The 26,873-nt window shown below is 38.0% G+C and overlaps 1 protein-coding gene across 7 annotated transcripts in view; it reads right to left on the bottom strand.

Annotated features, from left to right (window-relative positions):
• LOC129245334 (bcl-2-related ovarian killer protein) overlaps positions 1-26,873 on the bottom strand; it is a 76,714-nt gene that overhangs the window by 29,742 nt on the left and 20,099 nt on the right. Inside the window, exon 3 of one of the 7 annotated variants that reach the window (XM_054883424.1) lies at positions 14,862-15,032. The exons of the other annotated variants lie outside the window; for them this stretch is intronic. The gene's annotated coding sequence lies outside the window, so the exon portion shown is untranslated. The remainder of the gene's footprint in view (positions 1-14,861; positions 15,033-26,873) is intronic. 7 annotated transcript variants of the gene reach the window in all.

Genomic DNA, 26,873 nt, shown 5'->3' with positions numbered 1-26,873 from the left:
TATGCAAGTATTTAGTTATATTTAACAGCATTTTTTCTCTCAGCGTTTACAGTCGCATGTTACTACTTACCTAATCAAACCCTTGCATTGAGTTAGCTGTTATAACCAATATTGACATACTGATTTTATTTGTACAATAAGTTATGAACTGCTACTTTCACACAATTGTCGTGCTTACTTTGAATTTGGAATAAATGAAAGAATCCCGAGCTCATTACAAATACTTTACACCACATATTCGGATTCACTTGGCTATAAATATCTATGTACGAGTACATATTTGTCAATTCACTTCTTTTCTACTGGTTTTTCATGCCCCATGTTCAGAGCAAAAGAATTCTCAACATTGTTTTACCTTGTAGTTACTAATGTAGTGCATTTTTTGCTGCTATCCCAGTCAGCATTTAGAAGATGACTGGAATCGCATTCTCTGTATAGGCACGGTTGAGGGAATACAGGCGGTTGTGTACATTATGATAACACTTCTTTTTAAATTTACCTCATTTTAAAAGTTTGTTTACATTGGTTTTTGTTTATAAACAGCTTTTGACGTGATAACGTCTTATAATTCGATTTAACAGGCTGCACGCACGAAAAAATGTGTCGTTACCTTGCTCATTAGTGTTACCTTGCTCATTGCCGTTACCTTGCTCATTTATCGTTACCTTGCTCATTGCCGTTACCTTGAATGAACTGCAAGCGAAAGCGCGGAACGAACGACAAAGCAAACGAACGGCAACGTTCGACATCTTGCTCTCTCCTACTTAAGTGAGCGTATATGTGTATGTATATGCGCATATGTACATATATAAATTCACGTATTTGTATTTGCATATGCCTTCTTATTGATTATTATTAATTTGATTTACTTGAAGAATTTAAAATAAAACCAAGTTTGTTAATAATACCTGTTGTTTTAATATTATTATTATTTTTTGACGTGATAACGTCTTATAATTCTATGTAGCCGGCTGCAGGCACCAAAAAATGCGTCGTTATCTTGCTCATGCGTCGTTACCTTGCTTGAACAGCATGTTATGTTATGTTATGTTATTTTATGTTATGTTATGTTATGTTATGTTATGTTATGTTATGTTATGTTATGTTATGTTATGTTATGTTATGTTATGTTATGTTATGTTATGTTATGTTATGTTATGTTATGTTATGTTATGTTATGTTATGTTATGTTATGTTATGTTATGTTATGTTATGTTATGTTATGTTATGTTATGTTATGTTATGTTATGTTATGTTATGTTATGTTATGTTATGTTATGTTATGTTATGTTATGTTAAAGTATATTATGTTATGTTAATGTTAACTCATTCTCTATATCCATACAAAATATCTATCAAACAAATAAAATTAAAATTTTCTTTTGAAAAATGCAACCATTCAATCAGTATTTTCTTATGACGTTATCACGTTAAACTATCGTCAGTAAACCGACTTTACAGACAACCTCTTTTTTCTTTCTATTCTCCTCCACGTTTACATTGACCCAACCTGCGATTGAGAGAATACAAAATGTTTCTTATATAAATATAACGCCGCTTGGCTCTCGGTGAACTGAGCAGAGTCAGATATTGAGCTGACGTAATTTTAAAGTTTTGCCTAAATTTTTTTTTTACGCAGCACTTTTTTTTATAAGAGTAGCCAGCCCCTTTTCCATTTTTCCCATTGTTAACTTAACCTAACTTTTATGTTCCGTTTACAAAAGTTGACTATTTTGACGCTCTCGTCTTAGTTTTTTCACCTTCTTTTTCTACAATTCATCACAAAAAGTTTACCTCGTTTTTCCACTTCGGCCTGCGTAATCTTCAACTCCATAATTCTTGGACCTAACCTTAGAATTGGAATGGAATTGTGGATAGTCGAATTTTTTCCCAAGCCCCATTGCAATTAAGACCAAGAGATTTAAAAGATAGAGAGGGACAGGTGAGATGGGGACTCATTACCCCTCTGCAAACTTCCTAGATTTGATCAGTTCCAGCAGTTTGTCAAGGAAAATAGAATGTAGCTCATTCATTCTCAATATGTGCGACTCAAAAATGCACCATCTAAGACTGACGAATGCCGGACACGGGCATCGTACTATCTTCAATGGTGCAATATGGTGACCAAATATGGTGCATATGGTGGCCATATGTCGTCCCCATAGATTGTGTCCCGTAATTAATATTATCAGGGCTCACAACTCACTTCCCCTCTGCCTGAGAGCCACACTGTAGGGCATTTTCAGGAAACACAGTACTGACACTTTTGACTTTTGCAACGTCAAGCACCAACGGTTTTCATGCAATTTATTACTGAGAGCCTTGTTTCATCTCATGTTTTCATCGTTTGTTTTGCTCTAATAAAAATGAATTCGAAAAATGTTCCCGCATGACTGAAAACTTGTCTACGCGCAGTCTTAACCGATCGAAAATGTTTGATGGGATTTATTGCATTTTCTGTAGTCTGCTTTTTTCTGTGTATTTTTTTTTCTGCTTTATTTTACATCATGCAATTTCTAAAGTTGTGTTTATTAAAATGCCACAATGTTTAATTGGTTCATAGCTAGTACGCATACATAAATAATTTATGTGCGAGTGCACGCACCTTATAAAATTTTATTTTCATTTAATGATCGCCATTATTGTAGTTGTTTAATACGTCTGAACGTAAGTACGACTATTCACACACATACATACATATATATATGTTTCTTTATTTTATAGGTATACGCCATTGAGGAATGTATCGAGTGCGTAACCTTATGTGAGGCTCATTAATAAAATTCAGCTGCGGCAAATAACTGCATACATACATAGAGTCTACCAAGTGAGCATCAATGACTTTTAAGGATGATGCCTGAATATATATACATACAAATATAGCTGTAGGACTGAAAGCGTATGCATACCCAGCAGCAAATGGAGCTAGCTTAGAATTTGCGTAGAAGTAGATTATTAAGGGCGGTACTAGTTCACCCTTTAATGCAATGGACTATTTTTGACTGTTTATTTTCACGTGATGGTGTCTAACGAAGTGACAATTGTCAGCCTCAGCGAAATTTTTGACAGCTGAATCGCTTGATTTAAGATCATTTGTGGAATAAGAGAGCTGCCTTTTATATTTTGCACGCAATAACGAAAACACAATAAAATAATAATGAAAATGACTTTATTGTTTTTCAAAATATTCTCCTTGGAAGTCAATTCGCTGCAGCGAATATGTCCAAAATGAGATGCTTAAAAGCTTCACCTGCTTCTTTAGGCATTGAAAAACGTTGAACTCGCCTTTTATTTTTGATGCCCGGGAACAAAACAAAAACCATTAGGTACTAAATCAGGGCTGCCAGGCGGACGACCAATTAATTCCATCTTTTGAGTGCTCAAAAACTCTTGCATAAACTGATGGATGTTTCGCCTTTGAAAATAAAGTGAAAATAACCTCTCAAAATAGGTTTGTTAAATCTTTGCCTGCAAATGTTTGCCTTGTATTTCGAAAATAATTACATTTTTTACAAAAATTGCAAGCCTGGTAGATGCTGCTCTATCAAACGCCAGTTCCTATCAGCTGTTTTGCGTGGAACTGCCTCTTTCGAATTCAGCACCTCTTGCTTCTGTTGATAAAACAGTAAAACATGGCCTTAATTTGTATAATATTAAGTTGGTTTCTTTTTTGCTTCGCAGAAAAAAGTTGAACTTTAAAAATAGCGCAATGAATTGTTGTGAAATTTCACATGCCGGGCTGGAAAACACCGCTACTGAACCTTATAATTTATTGAAATAAATATGTATATTTTAATGAATCTTTATCGCGTGCACGTGCTTTAGGCCCTTTACTGGGTTCTATAACTTCACATTTGCCAACTCCGTAAAAATACTATATAAGAAAAATACAACTCGAATTGTGGAAGGAGAAGTGATGAGTTCTCTACTAAGACGTTGGTCAGGCTCCTGCGGCGTTATCAGTCAACAAATTTCAGGCAAGTAAAGCCTATAGGTCGTTAGGTCTTATTCACTGGATCTTACAACGTGTGAGTTCAATCCTTTGCCTAAGGGGGCGTCCATAAATTACGTGAGATGTTTAAGGGGGGAGGGGGTCGAGTCAAATCTCATCTAATCTTACGTTGGAGAGAGGGGGGGTCTCGGCAAATATCACGCAATTTTTTTTCTGATTGAAACAAAAAAAATTATACTATTTTGGTCCATTATCCAGATTGTACATGCTTAAGCGTAATCGTAGTATGATTAAGATCATTCACTAATTCGTTCGAAAGAAAATAATTGCATTCATACTTCGACGTTATATGTACATTACTACTGTCAAACCACCATATTTGTTTTATACCAAATAGCTCAATTTAATCTGAATTTACAGTACAGTGTAGCCCGTCGTTTGTTTTCGCGCCACTATCAGCCGAACGCGCGACTCAATGAACAAGAGCGTACGAGCTGAGTGGCAGCGACACACGGACAGGTTCCAACCTTCTTTGTTTATTCTTGTAAATGTTTTACTCGACTCAGTTCATGCTCTTACTAATTTAAAATGAGTTATCAAGATTTTTATAAAGCATACGTCAAAAGATACGTCTATAAAGCGAAGAAGTCCTGCCACGACGATGTGATAAAATTATGAAATACTGCGGAGCAAAAATTCCCGAAGAAAGAAGAGTTAATATATCACATTAAACATGAGATTGAACGGCTTCTCAGGGAATCCACTGAGAGAAAAGTTCGGTCTACTTTAGCATTCCTTCAAAAGGTAGGTTAAATATATATGTTTTTAAGAAAATACTTTTTTTATATAAAGTTTATTGTTACAATTAATAGCATAAAAAAGACTAAAACAGTGAAATTCTTGATAATAATGCTAAAATCATAACTACAAAATATTAGCGCGGTCATTTCCTTCACTGTTTTCACATAATTCAAAATCAGATTCTTGTGATCAGCGATGATGTGGATGAAGCTATGTCGAACACTACACCATCTAACGTACGCCCCACTCCAGCACAAGATACTATGAAGAAACGGATTGCTAAGCTGCATATGGAGCTTGACCTAAGTGCTGCAGCGCACGCCGGAGTGATCTGCATATGATTCTTGACGACCGTTTTCTGCCACCTCCATACCCTATCACTCAGGTTGATGGACGTTTGACAATTTCGGACTTTAAAGAACATGACGGAAAGTCATTCACTCCATTTCGAATACGCCTACCGATTCAACCGCTGAATGCCTTCATCAGCACGCCTTATGATCTCTATTGCCCAAGTATACGTGATGATTTAGAGAAAAGATGCTGCAGTACATGCGGTATTTACTTCGCATCTATCACAAGAGCTGCAGAGCACAGGCGAGCAGCTCACATTGCACCAGCTAAGTAAGCGCGTATGTTCCGCAAAGAGTTACTGTGCGCAAGCGTCAACGGCTTAGAGTGGCTAGATCAGAACGAAGTTGAAGGAGCAGACGATTTTACTGAAAATCATATGGACATGTTGGTCCCAATAGTCTCTCTTGAAACCGCGCATGATTCTCCATGGACTGAATTAGAGTAGATATTCTTTTTTTAATCGCAGTAGTTACGATTTAAGTCTTTTATTGTTAAATTTTTGATTGATTACTAGTCTTAAATAGTCGTAAATAAAATCACGAAGCAAATTTTTTTTTCTTTTTACAATAACAATCCAACGCGTTTACATAAGAAACCCACATTTTGAAAAATCTCACGTGAGATTGAGGGATGGGGGAGGGGGTTGAATAAAATCTCACGACATCTCATCAGGGGGGGAGGGAGGGTCAGAAAATTAAAAAAAACACCTCACGTAATTTATGGACGCCCCCTAAGTTGAAATCTGCATCAAAAAAAAAAAACTATTTTTACAGTAGAACATCCCCAGCACTTTTTGGAATAAGGAAAGTTTCTAATGGTAAAACGGATTAGGCACTTTTTTTTCAAGTAAATGCTCGCAGTTGATGAGACATAAGGTGTTTGCATGATAGTTGTTATAAATTTTTGATTTTTGAAAAGAAAAAAGAAAGAAACTTTTTAGCTAAAATATTTTTGCGGAAATCTTAAAGTATGGCATGCTCATATATTTCCTCGCCGTACGAAATTCCAAAAAAAAAATGGTTCATAGTTGTATTCAGGTTGGTTGAAAAGTATTGAAGTGACACATCCACCAGTGGAGAAATCAAAAATTTATGCGCCATTTTAATTTTAATCTTTCATTTTAACACATCAGAAATCATTTACTCACTTGGGATGTGTTTACCAAAAAAACTGAGATTGTGTTGGTGCTGTCCGACAATGTGTGAATACGCGCTAATGTGCCCATTTACACAGGGAAACTTTTTGTTCGTGCGAGAAGGACGGACGCGGAAGAGAGAAGGGATTTTGTCTCCCGTACTGGTGACCCGCTTTGCGCTTCTTATTCGTATTTCCAATCTTAAAGCAATTTTTGACAGTTACTTCACTCGTTTTCTTCTTTTGTGGGAGAAAACTCTAAGTTCTGTGTTGGTTTTCAATCAAATTGAAGAAATCAACGATGACAAACATCAGAACGCTGTGTGAGAAATGCAGGATTATTTTTGCTAGTAAAGCAGGTTTAATTTAGAAAAGTTGTGTGACATGTTTATGTTGAATTCTAATTTTTCTCCCATTTTTAGATGCTCAAGTTAATTTTAAGTTAATGAAGTATTTTTAATTTAATTTTCTTTTTATTCAAGTACAAAAATGTAAATAAAAAAAAAACCAAACAATTTATTTAACCAGTTTGCATTCTTCATTGAAATATTTAAGATAGCAGGTTGTAGAATATATCCGAACCAGAAGAAGCTGAAGTAGTAAACGTCAAAATGTTGCCGAAAACAATTTTGAACGTGTGACCGCGAATAGAACATGAAAAGAGAATTTCCAGTGTTTCCCTTCCAGATGTCTCCGTGCGCAAATCGGCACATTGTGCAGAATTCGGCTGCCGAATCCCCTGTGACATGACAGCCGAAGTTCTCCTCAAAGTTTTCTTTTTCACCATAGATTTGCTCATAAACCAAACTTTGTAAATCTGTCATCCTTAATATGAAGAATTATATGTGGAAAAGCTGGTCGAAAACTTAATGCTGCATTCGTTAACAGTTTAACAAAAAGCTGTGGAGCACTATTTTGAGGAGCTACCGCAAATTTATCATAGAGGTGTTAAAAATTATTGGAGTAGTGAAGCTGAGGGATATTGAATGAAAAATATATATTTCCTTTTAAAATTCATATTCTGTTATTTTTAACATTCTTACTTTTCAATCAACCTGTATGTGTTAAAGTTATTTCCGAAAATATAGAGCGCGTTTTTGCAACTTAAGGTATGGTGAAAAAAAATTTTGAGGGGAAATTTGGACTCTACGTTATTCGTTTTGTGTTTCACAAAATATAGCTTTAGCTTAGTGTCAAATTCGCTCAGAGTCAAATAACGGTCTGCTAGGTAGTACACCTCTAAAAATCTTCTCACCACGCACGAAAACAGTATTTTTAGATGAGGCGCACATTCGTTGTTAAACGTGGTTGGGTTTTTGATATTTTGATTGGTTTGAGGTGCGCTCTGGTAGGTAGGTAGGTTAGATGGTGAGTACCCCAGATACACTTAAAGTAGCACTTACGTGCCGTTTTGATATCATAATGTGGACCACTACCCTGTGAAAAAATTTAGGGAAGAGAAAACCATCTACACCCATCCAGTGTTGTTGTTGATGTAGTGGGGGAGAGAAGAGGGATCTAGGCTGGATAATTTCCTCAAGCCATCCCCAAAGGGCACGCTAAGGATTCTCAGGCGCCAAGCCGCCAGTGCCGGGCATTTGCAGAGAAAGTGCTCAATAGTCTCTTTCTCTGCCGGAACCCCACAGCTTCTGCAATAGGGTTGTACGGAATTCCAAGCATCTCCGCATGAATACCGGTCACCCAGTGACCAGTGAACACCGGTAGGCAATCGTAAAAAATTTTGAAAAAAAAAATCATTAACATCTTCGAGTTGGACCGGCATATGAGCACTTATTTCCTCGACGTACGAGTAAATTTTTTTTTGTAAAAGTGAAAGTATGATATTTTCGTAAAAAGAAAGAAAATTGTAGCAGAGACGTTTGCTATAGAGAAGTCTGACTGTCCATATGCATACATCTGTTTTAAGTTGATATATAAAGGGTGGTTAAGTTTCAAGGACCGGTGTTGATTTTAAATAAAATACAATTTTTTTAGGAAATTATTGTAATTTCTCTTTATTATGATAATATTGCTTTGGCTCAATTACGTATGGAACAAAATATCGGCCAAATGGTCGCCGCGGTCTCGGCGGCACACCTCCATCCGATGGTCCAAATTTTCGATGACGCTGAGGCATAATTGAGGTTCTATGTCGTTAATGTGCCGAATTATTTCATCTTTTAGCTCTTGAATTGTTGCTGGCTTATCGACGTACACCTTTTCTTTCAAATAACCCCAAAGAAAGAAGTCCAACGGTGTCAAATCACATGATCTTGGCGGCCAATTGACATCGCCGCGACGTGAGATTATTCGGTCATCAAATTTTTCGCGCAAAAGAGCCATTGTTTCGTTAGCTGTCTGACAAGTGCTAGCGTCCTGTTAAAACCACATATCGTCCACATCCATATCTTCCAATTCGGGCCATAAAAAGTTCCTTATCATCTCACTATTCACAGTAACTGCCTGACCGGCCTCATTTTGGAAAAAATACGGTCCAATGATGCCGCCGGCCCATAAACCGCACCAAACAGTCACTCTTTGTGGGTGCATTGGTTTTTCGGCAATCACTCTTGGATTATCATTCGCCCAAATGCGGCAATTCTGCTTATTGACGAATCCACTGAGGTGAAAATGTGCCTCATCACTGAAATCACGAAGTGCGCGACATGCATTTTGATTTGAACGCCCGTTTTCATCGGCCACCCTTTACATATATATATATATACATATATATATATATATATATGTATACAGCTGTTGACAGCTAATTAGAAACGTCACTTATTTCAAAATAAATTTTCCATTTTCCTTTTAAACACGTATTTTCATAACTTTTTGCCAATTTTATTTAAACATATGATAAACTTAAAAACTAATGGAAAACAATTTAATCGCAATTCTTTATTAAATATATATATATTTTTTTAAAACATGTGAAATGCACGATTTGGATAGGGCAACTAATTAGAAACAGTAATGTATTATCAGATCAACATAAAGATTATGTTAGTATTTGGTTCCATAACCTTTTTGCTTTAACACTGCCTCACATCGTTTGCGTATTGACGTAATGAGATTCTGACAGCGCGCCACAGGTATTGCTTGCCATGCCGTTTTTACTTCGGCAAAAAGGACATCCATATTTGGGAGATTTTTGGCACTCACGGCTTTTTTAACGTCACCCCAGAGATGCTCTATTGGGTTTAAGTCCGGACTGGATGATGGCCATTCCAAAACATTGATGGAATTTTCGTCGAAAAACTGTTTCGTCAACTTTGCCGTGTGCTTTGGATCATTATCCTGTTGAAACTTCCATATAACAGGCAAATTTTCCTCAACCCACGGCAACATTACATTTTTTAGTATATCGACGTATTTCTCCTTATTTAAAATTCCATCAATCCTATGGATTGGGCCAACACCATTCCACCAGAAATATCCCCACACCATGATTGATCCTCCACAATGCTTCACTACCCGTGAAACGTAGCGAGGATTGAATTCTTGGTTGATTGGCCGTCGAACATACCTTCTACCATCTAGGCCTATGCGATTTATCTTGGTTTCATCGCTCCAAACGATATATTTCCATTGATTTTGAGTCCATGACCAATGGGATCTCGCAAAGGCTACTCGCCGTCTCCTTTGTATCTTGGTTAGAAGGGGCTTCTTGCGTGCTGCTCTGCCATGCAGCCCAGATTCGACCAGATGCCGAGCAATTGTCCTCTTGGATATTTCGAAATTATATTGATCCTGAATTTCCCGTTGGATGTCAGTGGAAGTCTTTTTTGGGTCTCTTTTGGAGATGATTGCTATCTTGCGGTCAATTTCTGCTGAAGTTTTCCGGGACCTTTTCTTACGTGGAACATTGTCAACAGTCTTAAAAAGTTGGATATGCTTTAAGGCGTTAAAAACCATTTTTTTGAGCATTTGGCTTTCTTAGAAATTTCACTGTACGACTTTCCAGCTTTACGAAGGTCAAAAATGGAGCTGCGCAGGGCAGGTGTACAGCTGCTGCTTTTTCCCATTACACATCTTGAAGACGAATATTTTAGTTGCTTTTAAACAACCAATTTAAAATATATATTATACATACCAAAAAGTCGATTATATTACTATTAAAATAACACAACTTGCCGAATATGCTTCCATTGAACAACTGTTTCTAATTACTCGTCTCAGTTTATTTACCTTGAACTAAGTAATCCATGCACTGCGTTGGATAATATTAACGGTACTTCAATTACACAACTATAAAATTAGGCGCATTGGGTAGTAAATAGAGTAACAAAAGCAATGCAAATGATTTTAAGAGAAAAAATAACGGTAAATTTAAACAATTTAATATTATGCTCATCAAGCGTTTATCAAAAGAGAGCGTTTCTAATTAGCTGACAACAGCTGTATATATATATCTTTTAAGTACTTTATCACCTTTTTTCTCGAATGTTACGAATTGAAATATTCAATATAGTAAACGATTTTTATTAACTCCACTTCACTTCTTATTATTCGTCCAAATTTTTGCAACTTTGTCAACCTAAATCAATCCGTTCATAAATAAATCATCTGGCAATAAAATCAGGTTGCGAATCGGCAAATAAATATCTACCACATATCAGTAATAAAATTAACTTAAAAATTCCCCTCAGGTAGTGCACATATGACGTTAAAAAAAAAACAAAAATAAAACAACACAATTTCTGCCCCAAGTAATAGCCCAGCTTTGTTTGCTGATCCGCAGGCATTTTTTCAGTACATGCACTGTCAAAACACTATCCGCAACGTACAAGGCAACTAAAGTATGCGAGTACTTTTTATAAGTAAGTAAGTAAGTAGTTTATTTATTATTAATGCCATGCGGCATAAGAAATTAATAGGCCCAACACGTCTGTCCTCAGCCTCTAAATCGAGCGCTAACAAGCGCGGTACGTCAGAGGCCACAGCATTTGTACGCGGCCGTCCTTAAATGCCAGCCATGTGCGCCAAAAACTCAATGCTTGTTACTAATTCGTATGTTGCAGGAATTATAACTGCCAGCAATTCCTTCTGGTACCAATTTACACTATATTTTGCACCGCTTTTTAATGTTTTCGGTCATTTGTTTTTTTTTTTTGTGGTAACACATCTAACGCTTGTTTGCTTGCGGTCGCAGCTGGCGGGTGCGTCCAATTTTGGTTAGTGGCGTCAATCATACGCCATGAAATTAATACGAAAATCAATTCTTTTGCCCATTTTCAGTTAAGTTATCGCAAATGATCTAACGACAACAAATTGCGGCGGTAACTAATATGTAATGGTGTGTGGTTTGTTTGAATGTCGAAAAAAAGCCTGTATGTATTTGGCATATTTGGTGATAGCCGGTAGTGATGAGAAGTTGACGGCGGTGTTAATTTTTGGGTTGCATGGGAATTTGCAGTACGAAGTGGTATTTTTTTTCAAAACAAACGGAATTTTGAGCCACTTGCTCAAAGATAGTTTTAATACCAATTTAAAGGGTAGTTGAAGAGTTTAAATTATGTAGATAACTCGCATAATACAGGCCGAAAAAAAATCGTTTGGTTTTCAGAACCCAGAACTAGATTACAATTTTCTTAAAATTCTTGGCGCGCTGAATTATAGTCTGTTCGTATAGCTCAAGTATTACCTCGCATTTTCGAGGAATTCTGTTTTAGAAGCCAAAAATAAGATATGTGATTTTTTGAGGTTATGTAACATCACGTCCTTTTTTAAGGGGGCAGATACCTGTAAAATGTCCAAAAAATAATTTTTTTTTCACAAAGTGTTAATATAATCCTTTAAGAATATGTCAAAAAAAATTTAGAACGTAAATTTAAGTATTTCTTATAAAGGGTGGCTAATTTTCAAGCGCCGATGTTAAATGTGAACCACACCTAAACGTCAACGACACCGTTGGACTTCTTTCTTTAGGGTTATTTGAAAGAAAAGGTGTACGTCGATAAGCCGTCAACAATTCAAGAGCTAAAGGATGAAATAATTCGGCACATTAACGGCATAGAACCTCAATTATGCCTCAGCGTCATCGAAAATTTGGACCATCGGATGGAGGTGTGCCACCGAGGCCGTGGCGGCCATTTGGCCGATATTTTGTTTCATACGTTATTGAGTCACACCAATATTATCATAATAAAGAGAAATTATAACAATTTCTTAAAAAAATTGTATTTTATTTAAAATCGACACCGGCCCCTAAAACTTAACCACCCTTTAGATAAGGAACTATTGCATTTGGTGGTCTTTGGAGGTGTGCCACCGAGACCGCGGGGGCCATTTGGCCGATATTTTATTCCTTACGTAATTGAGCTATACCAATATTATCATAATGAAGAGAAATGACAATAATTTCTTAAAAAAACTGTTTTTTATTCAAAATCAACACCGGCCCTTAAAACTTAACCACTTTATTATAGATCGCCAACCGTGACGACTCTATTCTTTGCCTTCGAGCGCTGAGAGAGGTATAGTTACGTTGCCGACTTCAGATGCGTTTTTCTCAAAACTATATTTTTAGAAATGGCGTACACGATAACTCGAAAAGTTATTGACCGATCTCCCTGAAATTTTGCACACATCTTTTTATGATATTACTTTCTATGTGAATTTACAATTTTTGGAAAAAATAAATTTTTTCGAAGCAAAAATAGTAGGAAAATTCGTTTTTTTGTTTTGAAGCATTTTATTCCGGGAATTTTTTTTTCATTTATTGTTAATTCATATAGAAATTATGACATTAATAAACAAAAAAAATTTTGGTTTTTTGTATTCAGGTCACTGACGCCGATGCTACAATGCCCGCCGATTGAGAAGCCACTCTGCGACCTTCCTGGAAGAATTGAGTGTACATCCGCCATTTGAAATGATTAAAAAAAAATTTATATTATTTTAATGTATAAATAAACTGTATGCCAGTTTTAAAAAAAATATATCGACTTCTTCATTTTAAATAATTTTAATGAAAATCAGGGAAATATGGCCGTTTACAGGAATCTGTCCCCTTAAGTATAACTGTGTCTCAAAGAAAAGCAATTTCTATTTTCGAGATTTCGCCTATTGAAATTGCAAAGCTTACTCACTGTTATTTTGCTTTTCTGGTAGGCTCTCACTCTATATGTAGATACGAATAAAAAGTTGTAAATTTACAGATAATTTTTCGGAAGCAAATAAAGACTTTTGTTACATAATGTTACATAACCTCACATATAGAAAAGTTTGGAATTTGCACTTTGACACCGGTAGGAATATCTCAAAAAAACTTGATAAGCTTGAGCTATTCTGAGTTTAGTTTCGGATTCAGCATGTCAAAGTTTGGATCTTGGATCAGAATTATATGAACTGGATTAAAATTGATAAATACGGTAATACTAGCAACAACATAAAAGATGTGGGTGTCGTTCACTTGTACATATATGTCGATATAGAGGCAGTTGCAGTTTCAGTTATAGATATTTTGCGTCTTTATCCACATAGACTTACCAACGCATATCATTTTTTTTCGTTCGGAGGCGGCATGAAACTGTAGAGTCCTCCATTTGTAGGACAATATCGCGGGGTACACGTTGAAGGAGAAGCTACATATTTTAAATACGTAGCAAAACAAAAAAAAAAACCTATGTCCCGTATTTTTACGGTGCCTCAAAACTGTCAACTTTCTTCCTTCGGAGTGGGAAGAGAGTAAAATTCTTTGAAAATTCACATTAAACTTTGTTCTATGAAGGTGAAAAGATTACAGACGGTAGTGACATCAGCGCACCCTTAACCTGCTCTGAGTGAATTTGTTAGAATCAGCTGATTTACTAATGTAATAAATATAATATTTGTATTCATTTTATTGTTGTATTGTTTTTATTTTTATTGTTATTCACGAATGAATTTCCCCTAGAACGAGTTAATTTCCCCCACAGCCAAAAATACTCCAGGAAAATTTAATGTAATGTGAATTAACGTTCTCCGAATACTCCCTATTATTCTTGTGTGTCAAGTTATTTGAGCTTAAAGACGACCAATCACAGCGTAGCTCTGCCAGCTGAAGCAAAGTAGTCAGGTTTCTGCACTAACACGTTTTTATGAGAGGGAAATACTAATTTTAATACTAAGACGGCCGGCGGAATGGGTTGATACGTGACTACCATTCGGAATTCACAGAGAAAACGTCGGTTCGAATCTCGGTGAAACACCAAAATTAAGAAAAAGATTTTTCTAATAGCGGTCGCCCCTTGGCAGGCAATGGCAAACCTCCGAGTGTATTTCTGCCATGAAAAAGCTCCTCATAAAAATATCTGCCGTTCGGAGTCGGCTTGAAACTGTAGGTCCCTCCATTTGTAGAACAACATCAAGACGCACACCACAAATAGGAGGAGGAGCTCGGCCAAACACCCAAGAAGGGTGTACGCGCCAATTATATATATATAAGTACTAATTTTTTGTTCAGAAAACTTAGTAATTATATTTCATAGATTATTTAAATATTATCCCATTGTCTCTGACCCTCTTATGATCTGTATGATCTTTACCTGAAGGCTTTCTTTTGCATAAGAGCTGTTCGACTAGTGGAAAAGTAAAATATTGACATTCAGGTCTTTTTCGATATAAACACACTTACGTTCTCAGATCGCGATGCAGTTCCTAGCACACGTTTTTTCCGAACGTTTATGTACGTACAAAAATATTTACAAATGCATCATTAGTACTGCTACCAGTTGAGAGCCGGTTGAGAGCAAACGTGATAAAATGTGATTGACAGTAGTAGCCTTTGTGATACGATTCGATTTACCTGCAACAATAAAAGCAACAACATAATACAGAAACGTGCATTTGAATGCAATTAAATTAACCGCGACAATATCTTTACTTGCATGCCGACAGTCGTCAGTGAGTGAATGACTGACAGCTTATGTGGCTAGAAAATGCCATTTAACACTTTTACTGCGCTATTTTTATTTTACTAGTACTCGTATCAATTTTATTTATTTTTGTTAATGTTTCTTGGCAATTGTACGATTGGTTGAAAATGGACGTGTTACAAATTCAATGGTTGTTGTAAGCGTGCAGCAATTGGTGGTTGCTGATGGTGTATCATTTAGGCCGCACCTATTTTTTGTTCTTGCCACTGCTTTTATCAAACAACTGTTTGCCGCTTGCCATTTATCGTTGTTGGCCACCTCATTTGTTTGCGGCGTTTGATTGCACTGTGGTTCGTGGCGTTGTCATTTGCAAATTGTGGCGGTTTTAGATTTCATGCTCGTGCTGAGGGTAATTTAACTGTTTTGTTATTGCGGGTAAACTTGTCTAGTTTTTGTAATCAAATCTGACAATACGATTGTCAAATTACACGAAAGTGTCAGTTTTTCTAAGTGCTAAGTTGTGTTCGATTTAAGAGAAATAAGATTGGGCCACAATATATGAATGTAGGTGGATGCATAAAATGGTCTAAAAATGACGAAAAAATACCGTTTAAACTGTGCACTTTTCATCCATTTGATGAGTAAAAATTTTTCCTTTGCAGAACTCGACTCTAGTGTTTTAATTTTTGATTAGGAATCGGCCGAAAAACGGGGAATATGACTTAAGCAGCACAGAAAAAATGCAGTGACGAGCACTGATCCAACCCTCATGCTTTGTTTCCATTCATTATGAACTGTGCCGATATTATTATTTGAGGTTATGTAACATTATGAGAGACTACTTCAGGCCCGGCACTAGATGCTCTAATTGGTTTACCACCACTTGATGCTTTCATCCCAGGAGAGGCCCTGAAGGCCATCTGCAGACTAAAACACAGTGGCAACTGGTACGGCCCTTGTCCGGCATTGGAACACAGAGAAGGCATGGACATCGATCCAACGATTCTCTCCATGCCCCTTGACTCAATGCCATCAAGAATCGTACTTGAAAACAGATACAGTATAGTGCTACCAGAGGCTCAGTTGTGGGGAGACTCAGAAAATGAGCCCGGCAAACACTGTTTTCGCATTTTTACGGATAGCTCCAGGACCGAGCATGGCTCCGGCTCTGGGGTCTACGTGGAATCCAGCGGGACAAAACTGCACTTTGCTCTTGGAATGCATGCATCTGTGTTTCAAGCGGAGGTGTATGCAGTTCAAGAAGCGATGAACTTTGTTGTGGAAAAACGATGGAGAGGCAGATCCATATGTGTCTGGAGCGACAGCCAAACAGCGCTTATGGCCTTAGACAGCCCTCAAACCACATCAGGGGTAGTGAAGTCCTGTAAATCCAGGCTGAACTATGTCGGCAGACATAATAGCCTGATGCTAACATGGGTTCCGGGACACGTGGGTATCGCGGGTAACGAGACCTCTGACTCCTTAGCTAAGATGGGCTCTGAAGCCAACTTCTTTGGCCCAGAGCCCGCTTTGCCACTCCCCTCTGCGGCCATCACGGCCACGGTTAGCAAATGGGTAACTACTACCCATAAGCGAGCTTGGCAGGCTGAGATAGGCTGCAGATGGACAAAACTGATGTTACCTGTCATGTCCGATCGACTGTCGCAAACCCTTCTGTCATTAAGCAGAGGGGAGTGCAGACGGCTGGTTGGACTAATGACGGGCCACTTTCTGTGGGCAAAGCACATGGAAAGGTTGGGCATCTCAAACAGTGTACTCTGCCCAGCTTGTGAAGAGGAGGATGAGACGGCGGACCACTTCCTGTGTGTCTGCCCCGCCTTCGCCCGAATCAGGTTTGAGGTCTTTGGCACTGATGTGTTAAATGTGTTAAGAAGCGACCATCTTGGCTCCTTGGCACCACAAGATCTACTCAGATTTCTTCGGAGATCGGGTAGATTTAAAGAAAATTAAAAGGGAATCCAAGTGTAGTACAATGGACTCAATTAATGTCTGAGTGCTGCACTTGCTGAGATAAATTTTGTAATGTTGCAGCAGTATCTTTTGTAAAAAAGTCTTTATTTGTCTCTGAAAAAATATCTGCTAAATTTAGAGCGGTGGCCACCGTAGCCAAAAAGTGGTGCGTGAGTACCATTCGGAAGGGCACATTTTCGAATCTCCGTGCATGAAAGATCAAATTATAGAAAAAGAATAAAAGCGGTCATCTCTCAGCGGGCACACCTTCGAGTGTATTTCTGCCATGAAAAAGTTCCTCATAAAAAATATTTGCCGTTCGGAGTAGGCTAAAACTGTAGGTCCCTCCATTTGTGGAACATCAAGACGTACGCCACAAACAGGAGCAGAATCTACGCCACAGGGGCTCTATATAATTATATTTACATATACACATACAAAATGAAGTCCAAAATAAACAAGACTAGTGTCATAAAATTTTTTTTCATGGCGTCATCTTTTTAATGAGTGAGTGCATTGGAGGTTACATCCCTAGCTGACTTCCAGTGAAAACTTGGTGACATTCAGTTCAGTGGAAGCGAATTTATTGCGTCTAAAGTGTCAGTACATTTGTGTCATAAGTACAAAAACTGGTTTCGAACACATCACATATCACATTGTGTTTTAAAATCGGTAAAACGTTTACCGAAACATTTGAATTGATGAAAAAAGTTTATAGCGATGATTGTCTATCTCGTGCCAGAGTTCATAAGTGGTTTACACGTTTCAGAGATGGTTTTGAGGACATAAATGCCAATGAACATACGGGCCGCTCAAAATCAGTAATCACCGAAACCTCCATCGAAATTGTTCGAAAATTTATCAAAAATGAACCGAAATCATCGTTGAAATTCATGGAAACGGAATCCAAAACATCGAATTATCGCATTTTAACCGATCATTTGGGTTGACGAAAGGATTGTGCACGTTTCTTTCCGCACAAGTTAACTGAGGACCAAAAATTAATCAGAATTCAACATTCGAAAGACCTCATTTAAGGAGCGAGAAAAGACGAGAACTTCCTTAACTGATGATGAAACGTGGTGTTTCCAACATGAACCTGAAACTAAGTGTCAAAGTGCCGAATAGAAGGTCCCAAACCAGCCGCCCCCCAAAAAATCGCGTTTGGAGAAGTCAAAAATCAAGTCGATGCTCATTTGTTTTTACGATTCCAAGGGAATTGTCCACAAGGAGTTCGTGCCAACGGGCCAAATCGTCAATGCAATTTTCTATTTTGACGTTTTGAAGCGTTTGTTGCATCGCATTCGTCGAATTCGCCCTGAATACCGCGAAAGAGGAAGCTGGCGCTTATTGCATGATAATGCACCATCTCATCGATCCACTCTTGTGACTGATTTTTTGACTACAAATCGCATTTTAGCCATCAATCACCCACCGTATTCGCCTGATATGGCTCCCTGTGACTTCTACCTATTCGGAAAATTGCACTTGGCCGTGAAAGGAAAACGTTTCGCGTCCGTAAAGGCCATCCAAAAGGCTTGTACTGACAAACTGAAAGACATTCTATTCTGATCAATGAGCTGAAACACTCTTTCGAAAAGTTTTTAAATCACGCAAAACAGTGTATCCAGGCCAGGGGGATCTATTTTGAATAAATAAACTCGAAGTTATCAGAACAAAGCTCTCGTCGTTTCTATTTTAGGGAAAGTTGCTTGTATTCCTTTCGCAAAAAAAAAAAAATACCAGTATAACGGTTAGACGCGATAGAAGTGAAACCTTCCGTAAAACAAACTGAGAGAGAACGAGACGAAGGCAGCATTAGGAGCGGGATAATTATAGGTTCATTATAATATTGCTATAATATCATATTTTATTCATCCTCAATGTTTTCAATTTCAACAAATGATATGAGTGGCTTATGATAGCTAAAATATGATACAAATGCTTTGGTTTCGATGTTGTCAACATATCTTTGAAATACCGTGTCAATTGTTGTTTTTTTCTGTCGATATTCACGACACTTTTCTGCATTATTTTTCGGCATAATTGCGGTAAACATTTAACAATGAAAATATTTACGAATATAAAAATACGGACGCAATACAGCACACGCGGTTGCTATTATGAGCGTCGTAGCGCGTATATTACACAGACGTACTAACATACACACAAACATTCGTAGGACGCTTGGTTTGAATTTTTTATACATATGTATGTATGCTATACTATGGCCTAGCCTATGTACGAGTTATAGAAAAGAAACTAAAAAGTTCGACCCATATTGGGGGACATCAGGATTCGTTTTAGAGGTATGGTTCCTTCGGCAAAGTTTCTTATTTTGATCCCTAGAATACGATTTTCATAGAGCAATGAGCGATTTTTAAATCGACGCGCCCTACTGTACATGCAATGCTGTGCCTATGAATGTGCGCTGTGCCTATGAATGCGCGCTGGATTTCTTGAGAAATTTTACCGTATGTTTTGCTGTGGCGAGGCATATATGTACATACACACAGGCATACACGAGGCATATATGTAAATTCACAAATTTAAATTTGCTTATGCCATCCTTCTGTGTGCCTGGTAATGAAGCATTTTCTATACATACATATATATACGTATATCTTTTTTCTTCTTCTTTTTGGTGTCGCTTTTTCGTTTCACTTTTTCTCAAATCACTCCCAACGATTCTAAAGAAGTTTTCACTTCAAAAAAACAAAAACACTGAAGTACTATGAACAGAAAAGGCAAGAAAATTATCTGGAATATTCAGTTCATTAACTAAAAAGTTGCCTCATCCCAGCTAATTAGATGCCCTCACGGGGAACAAAACTAAACAAAGCAAGAAAATCACCTGAAACATTCAATCCACTAAAGGACAAATTATCTCTACTTAGTCAATTAGATGGCCTCGTGAAAACAAATGCGGTGTCCGATGAGGCAAGATAAGAAAAGCGCTGAGTTACCATGGTTGGTTTGGTTTGAGTGGTGATTCTTCCAGAATCTAACTAGCGCTTCCGCACCATTTTGTTGAGTTACCATGGAAAATAAAATAAATGCGTCACACCCACGGTCTCGCTAAATATTGGATCAAAACGAAATTCCCTCCACGATATGGCGAATGAAAAGGACGATGCGGCTAAAGGTAATTTCCGTAAGCACGTCTTACTTATGTTGGTCTCATCACGTAGGGTTGAGCAAGGAAATAATATTTTGCCCAAAACGTGGTCGACTGCGAGGCTAAACAAATTACAAAAAAACTCGATTATGGTGTGATTGAGAGAGGACGAGACAATGTTTTGGCCGTGTGTATCATCCAAAGAAAACATCAGAATTTGCGAAACTCTTGATGCAGCAAAATAAGACAGACGGAAAACACCAAAATGACTTTCTCAAATTGGAATCACATTTCTAACTCTCTAAGCTCTCCCTTCGAAGAAATTTTTTGGGTTTTCTATGAGTAACAATTGGTACGACAGAAAATGCAAGACTGCAAAAAAAAAATTACGTTAATCACAGCTCTAAGATGCGCTCGTTAGAAGAGTTATTGGGAAATGGAAAAGAAAAAGATTTTTTCATTTTGTATCAAACCGTTCTTGCTAGTGTTGGTGTATATTAGATAAACACCAGCATTAGTAACCATGAGGGTTCGGTGCTGTGGATCCCTGCTTTGAACTACTTCATCGGTAGCTTTACTTCTGCATTTAAAGATTAGCTCGATTGATAGCTCATTGGCTGATTGGAGTAGAACTTGATTTGATATGAAGCAAAACCATGAAAATACTCAAAATGGCATGCATTTTCGAAAGTTTGCAGTTTTCGATGAACATAGATTCATAACCACATAGAAACACAGTTTTCACATAGGAGCTGAGGATACCACTAATTAATTTCGTTTTTTTGTTAAGAAACCCATTTATTTAAGTATAAAAGTGAGAAAATATTTTATTCAAAATATTGTCCATCGGAAGCGGCAATTTTTTCCCATCTTTCAGGCAATTTATGGATTCCATCCCAAAAAAACTTCTCATCTTTTGCGCCGAGAAAGTCATCAAGCCATCTTTTAATATCTTCAACATTGGTGAACCGTATTCCAGAAAGGTGATTCTGCATCTGGTAATCGGAAGGAGCTATGCCTGGACTATAAGGTGGGTGAGGTAGAATTTCTCATCCGGCATTTTCCAAATAATTTTAGACAGGTACTGCAACATGTGGCCGAGCATTGTCATGATGGAAAATCAATTTCTCGTGTCTGGTCGCCCATTTTGGCCGTTTTTCGGCTATTGCTTGCTTCAAACGTATCAATTGTTGCCTGTATAGCTCTCCCGTGATCGTCTGGCCCGATTTTAACAGCTCCTGGTACAGCACACCCTTCTGATCCCACCAAATACGGGATTCAAACCATGAATATTTGGCTTTGGTGTCGATTTGGCTGGTTGGCCTGGCTTCACATATGATCTTTTACGCTTTAGGTTGTCATAGTGAATCCACTTTTCATCGCCAGTGATATTACGATGCAAAAAAGATTTTCATCATAGCCTATTGTTCTGGGTCGTTCTGTACTGGCCTGTGCGATGATAATATCCAATGAGGCTGCTCTTAGACCATCCGAAAATGCAGTTCTGCAGCTTCTTTGATTAGATCATTTTTTTGAATGCATAAAACAGTTAATACTGAAAATTTTCGGTGGTGTATAGGACGATGATAGGAAAGGGGAAGGAAGGACTTGACTTCTTTTGGTGTCAGTTTGAAGGAAAAAACGAATTGCGTGCTTTTGTAATACGGTCAAAATTGCTTACAAAGTTATAATGCCAAAAAGCTGAGGAAATGGAACACATTTGTGTTCCTCTCTAATTCAATTGGAGTTGCTGACAAGCGAATACGCCTTTAATGTTTTTAAAAAACATTAATAATAACAATAAATAATGCAGTGCTTTGATTTATGACCACATTTAAGTAACTTGATTTTTCGCAGTTTTTTGGCACGCAGTCACGAGTGAATAAAATTCAGAATTAATTAGCAAAAAAAAAAAGGTCTGGCTTATCGCTGATCGAATAGTTTCGTGCGCTTGCGCGTAACCTACATTGCTTACGAATTACATACATACACATATAAAATAAATGTACATATGTATGTATATTATTAATGCTATGCAAGTACTAAAGCACAAATGAGCACCTTGGCACTGCCGGCAGCAACAGCATTGACTTATCGAACTGTTCATTTTTTCATGTGGTGCAAATTGTTGCTTTTTTTCACTACCCAAAATAATAGCAACAAAGCTTTCGTACCCGTATAATTGCAGTTGCCCTTTACTGCTCTCGGCGCAAAGGTGGAAAACGAAATAAAAGCAACGAAACAGTAGCTTCGTGCCTGTAATTACGCAAACCTCCTATCAGCAGCAGCCACAGTTGTAGTTGGCAATAAAACATAATAACAACATCATCAGCACTTCATTGGCATTGTAATGTGCAGGTACAGAAAATATACTCTATATGTACATATGAACATTTAAGTGAAGAAAACAATAATAACAGTTATAACGCGTCCTTTGTGCGAAGCTACAGGTGCATATGTGCGTCTGTGTGTATATTTGTTAGTCACTGCACAAACAGCAGCTCCCAGTCAATTAAAAAAACATCCCATAGAACCGGCTTACTGTGTGCGATCAAGTGCTGATATGAAAGACATGAAATTATATTTACATGGAGCTTTCCAAAATGAAGAGGACTTCTTAAAAATAAAAACAGCGGGAATTTTTTTTTTGCCAAAACATCTACCAAATTTTCGCCTATTCGGCTATGTTCCACACTAAAACTCTAGTAATTTATGATGATGACGAAAATAACTTTACAGTCACCGACGACGCCAAATCTAAATTTGTACCCCTGAGAAATGTTTAAGGCTTTCAATAATGACATCTAGCAAGACTTTTTTCCTATTTTTTATTCCTTGGTAAATAATATTATACGTTTAGATGCATATTATATCGCTCCATGTCGGAACATAGGGCGGAAACAAATGTTTTCCAACGAATTCTGTCAGCCGCTATGTGTCTGACTTGGTCCACCATGGTTGAAGGACTCTCGTGGGAGATTGTGCGCATCCAATTTTGACGTGCGCGACCTCTGCGTCGCCTTCTTTGGGGATTCCATTGAAAAGCCTGCTAAGAGCATGACAAAATTGACCTCTTGGGCCTCTTTGAGTCGTTCGAGATCTGATGAAGTTTTAGACAAGGAGATTCCCTTTCGTGCGGCTTCCTTACTCTGATTTTAGAAAGCATAGCGCGTGCAGCTAATCTGAAGGTACCTTACTGCTGGATTGCGTAGACGATATTGACATCGTTCCACTAACTTAGAGCAGGAGTTCAAAAAACTGGTTTAGGGTGGGTGGGGGGAAAAACAAAATCCGTCCAAGTCCCAACTGGGTCTGACGCGGTGAACAATTGAAAACCAGCGTCTTCTCTCGCCGAACAAAAACTACCCTCTTTAAGGCTCTCATTATAGCCGTCGTTTTCGGTCAGCACTGTTCTAAGCATTCCCTGTGTGCGAGCGTGACGAATGTCAAGGAAAATGGAATGCTTAACTAACTATGAACTTTGTAATGACAAGTGCATATATTGTAAACTCCGGTTCTTTGACTCACAGCGCATTAATTTATAACCCGAAGCGAAGGGGAAACTCGACTTTAAAAAGGCCTGTCCGCATTTATGAATAAGTGGCGTAATTTCGCAAAAGAGAAGAAAAGCATGTCAGATGAGTTATTTAGATCGTCGGAGAGGATAATCCATCATCGCCAAATGTATTTTCTGAAAAAGTCAAAGTCACCAAAATTAGTAAAAAAATCGGTAACAAGTGTTCATACATATTCTGCTATTCTTTGTAGCAAAGCCTTTGAAATCTTCAAGGCTAAGCAAGCAGTGTTCTCACTCTCGACTTGATTTGTGATGAAAATTGTCACGGATTTTTGATGAATTCACACACAATGAAGGCTTTGAATTGAATTTTTTGAATTTTTAAAAAGCCCTGCCTACTTTGGAATGCACCTGTCGGGCAAACACATGTAAATAATTTGCAATACCTACATGGGTAAATCATATTCATACACATACGAGGTGTGTTCAAAAAGTAGCGCAAATTTTGAATTTTCGCAGGTTACGTATATTCGAATTTCGATTTTTTTGTGGCGATATGTTGGTACTCATGTCTCTCACTCATGTCGACGAGTTCGGCCATTTTGAATGTTCAGTTAATTGTTGACAGCTGCTTTGCTTGCACGTGTTTCGCCTCATCTTCGATTTTTACCTATTCAAAAAGATGAATCAAAAAACCTGTATCTAATTTTGTGTGAAAAACGAAATTAAGTGCGCAGATGCACTCCGAATGTTGACTGTGTCATACGGAGCAGCTACTTTGGACCAAAGCAACGTTTATCGGTGGTACAGAATGCTCTCAGAAGACCGAGAAGACGTGAACGACGAAAAGCGTGCCGGACGCCCGAGCACTTCAACAGACGAAAAAATTGATGAAGTGAAGATAATGGTATCGGCCAATCGTCGAATCACCGTTAGAAAAGTTGTTGAGGACCTAGACATATCGATTGGCTCGTGGCATTCGATTTTTTTCAATGATTTGGGCATGAGATGGATCGCCGCAAAATTCTTACCAAAACTGCTCAATTTTCGCAAAAGCAGCATCGCATGAACATTGCTAATGAGATGTTGGACTCTGTCCACGACGACCTAAATTTGCTCCAGCGGGTCATAACTGGTGACAAATCGCGGGTTTATGGTTATGACGTGGAAACCAAAGCTCATTCATATCAATGGAAGCTGCCGCACGAACCAAAACCGAAAAAAGCCCGCCAAGCTTGGTCGAATGTAAAAGTTTTGCTTACTGTTTTCTTCGATTGCAGGGGCGTTGTGCATCATGAGTTCTTGCCACAGGGTAAAATGGTCAATAAGGAATGTTACCTGCAATTTATGCGCCAGAAACGCCCGTATTTGTGGAAGAACAAAAATTGGCTCTTGCATCACGATAACGTCCCTGCTCACACATCGTTGCTTGTGCGCGACTTTTTGGCCAAAAACAACACACTAATGATGCCACAGCCACCGTATTCCCCAGATCTGAACCTCTGTGACTTTTTCTTGTTCCCGAAACTGAAGAGGCCCATGAAAGGACGACGCTACGCTACGATTGACGAGATAAAGACGGCATCTAAGGAGGAGCTGAACAAGATAAAAAAATTATTTTTTGAAGTGCTTCGAAGATTGGAAAAGACGTTGGCGCAAGTGCATAATATCTCATGGGGACTACTTTGAAGGGGATAAAATAGATATTAATGAGTAAATATATAAGTTTTGAAAAAACACAAAATTCGCGATACTTTTTGAACACACCTCATACTCGTATGTAAATATGCTCTTAAATGTAGTCTGTACTCATTTGGGTGAGCGAGCATTTGCATAAGTATTCGTATCCCCTTTTTAAGTTAATTGATACTGAAATACAAAGTACGAAGTAGCAATTAAGTAATATTAAATATAGAGGTTTGTATAAGTACTCTAATTGTTCTGCTATCGAAAGGACAAATTCCTAAGAAGTATTCGCTTATCCTTCAAAGTCTTGGTATAGGTTAATATCATAAGTTAATATCATTTAGCTAGAATTTAAAAAGATATATAAAAACTAAGTTTCGGCAGAAGATTTATGCAGTTTATTTTAGTAGACGAACTTCTATGGATGATTCTGTAACTGATCTTCAATCCGATAGAAGAGATAAAGGAAGATCTGCTAACGAGCAGCAACTCATTACTATCATCGGACATGGCTAGAAGACCATGGATTAAAGCTGGCCACAGAAAAAAACAGAGATGGGAGGCAAAAAACACAGGAACCCCAGTACTACGCCTCTCCGATATTAGAGTCCAAACACTTAGACTTTGGTAAGCAAGATGGAACTCTGAACGGTATGGTAGATGGACAGCGAGACTAATACCCGATCTAAAAAAGTGGGTAGAAAGAAAGCACGGTGAGGTTAACTATTACCTCACACAGTTTTTGTCCGGACATGGGTCCTTTCGCAAGTATCTGTGGCGAATGGGTAAAGTGAGCCAACCAAACTGCATATATGGAGATACTGAGTATGATGATGCGGAGCACACCTTCTTTGAATGCGAGAGGTGGAACGTAGAGAGAACAGGTCTACAACGAGCTATTGGTGTATTTACACCTGAAGAAATTATCGACAAAATGATGATAGACGAAGAAAAATGGAATGCCGTCACAAATTTTGTAGAGGATATTATCCGAAAAAAGAAGCGAGAAATGGAAAGTCATGCTGAAGAGCATTGAGCATAGGTTTCTCAAAACAGGCGACCCTGGACGCAGGGTGAGTAAGTAAGTGTCCTTCTTAGGACCTCTACCTCGAAGCAATGCGGAAGCAGTCCCGGGGTGGAGGGAAAACTCCAAGAGAAGAGGGGGGATATTTTTAGTGGATTCACCACACACGTAGTAGCGACGGTTACTATATGGTGCGAAGGCATTTTTAACCCAACCTCACCGCCAAAAAAAAAAAAAAAAAAAAAAAACTATCATCGGGATTTGAAAGAAACTTTGGGACAGCTTCCGAAGGAAAGCTCACTTATGCTATTCATAAATGGATTATGTCCTGGTAGGCACTATAGAATGCCTTGATTTGAAACTTAGCGGTGCATTCTGAATACATTCGCCAACTCATTTTAGTCCGGTCTCGTCCAGTAAGCTCAGTGAGCAAGTCTTGCTTGAAAAACTGGCTG

Source organism: Anastrepha obliqua, chromosome 4 (genome assembly GCF_027943255.1).
Source record: "Anastrepha obliqua isolate idAnaObli1 chromosome 4, idAnaObli1_1.0, whole genome shotgun sequence".
In the NCBI taxonomy this organism is placed as follows: domain Eukaryota; kingdom Metazoa; phylum Arthropoda; class Insecta; order Diptera; family Tephritidae; genus Anastrepha; species Anastrepha obliqua.
Note: the sequence above shows the minus strand (reverse complement) of the source record. Positions and strands in the feature narration are given on the sequence as shown.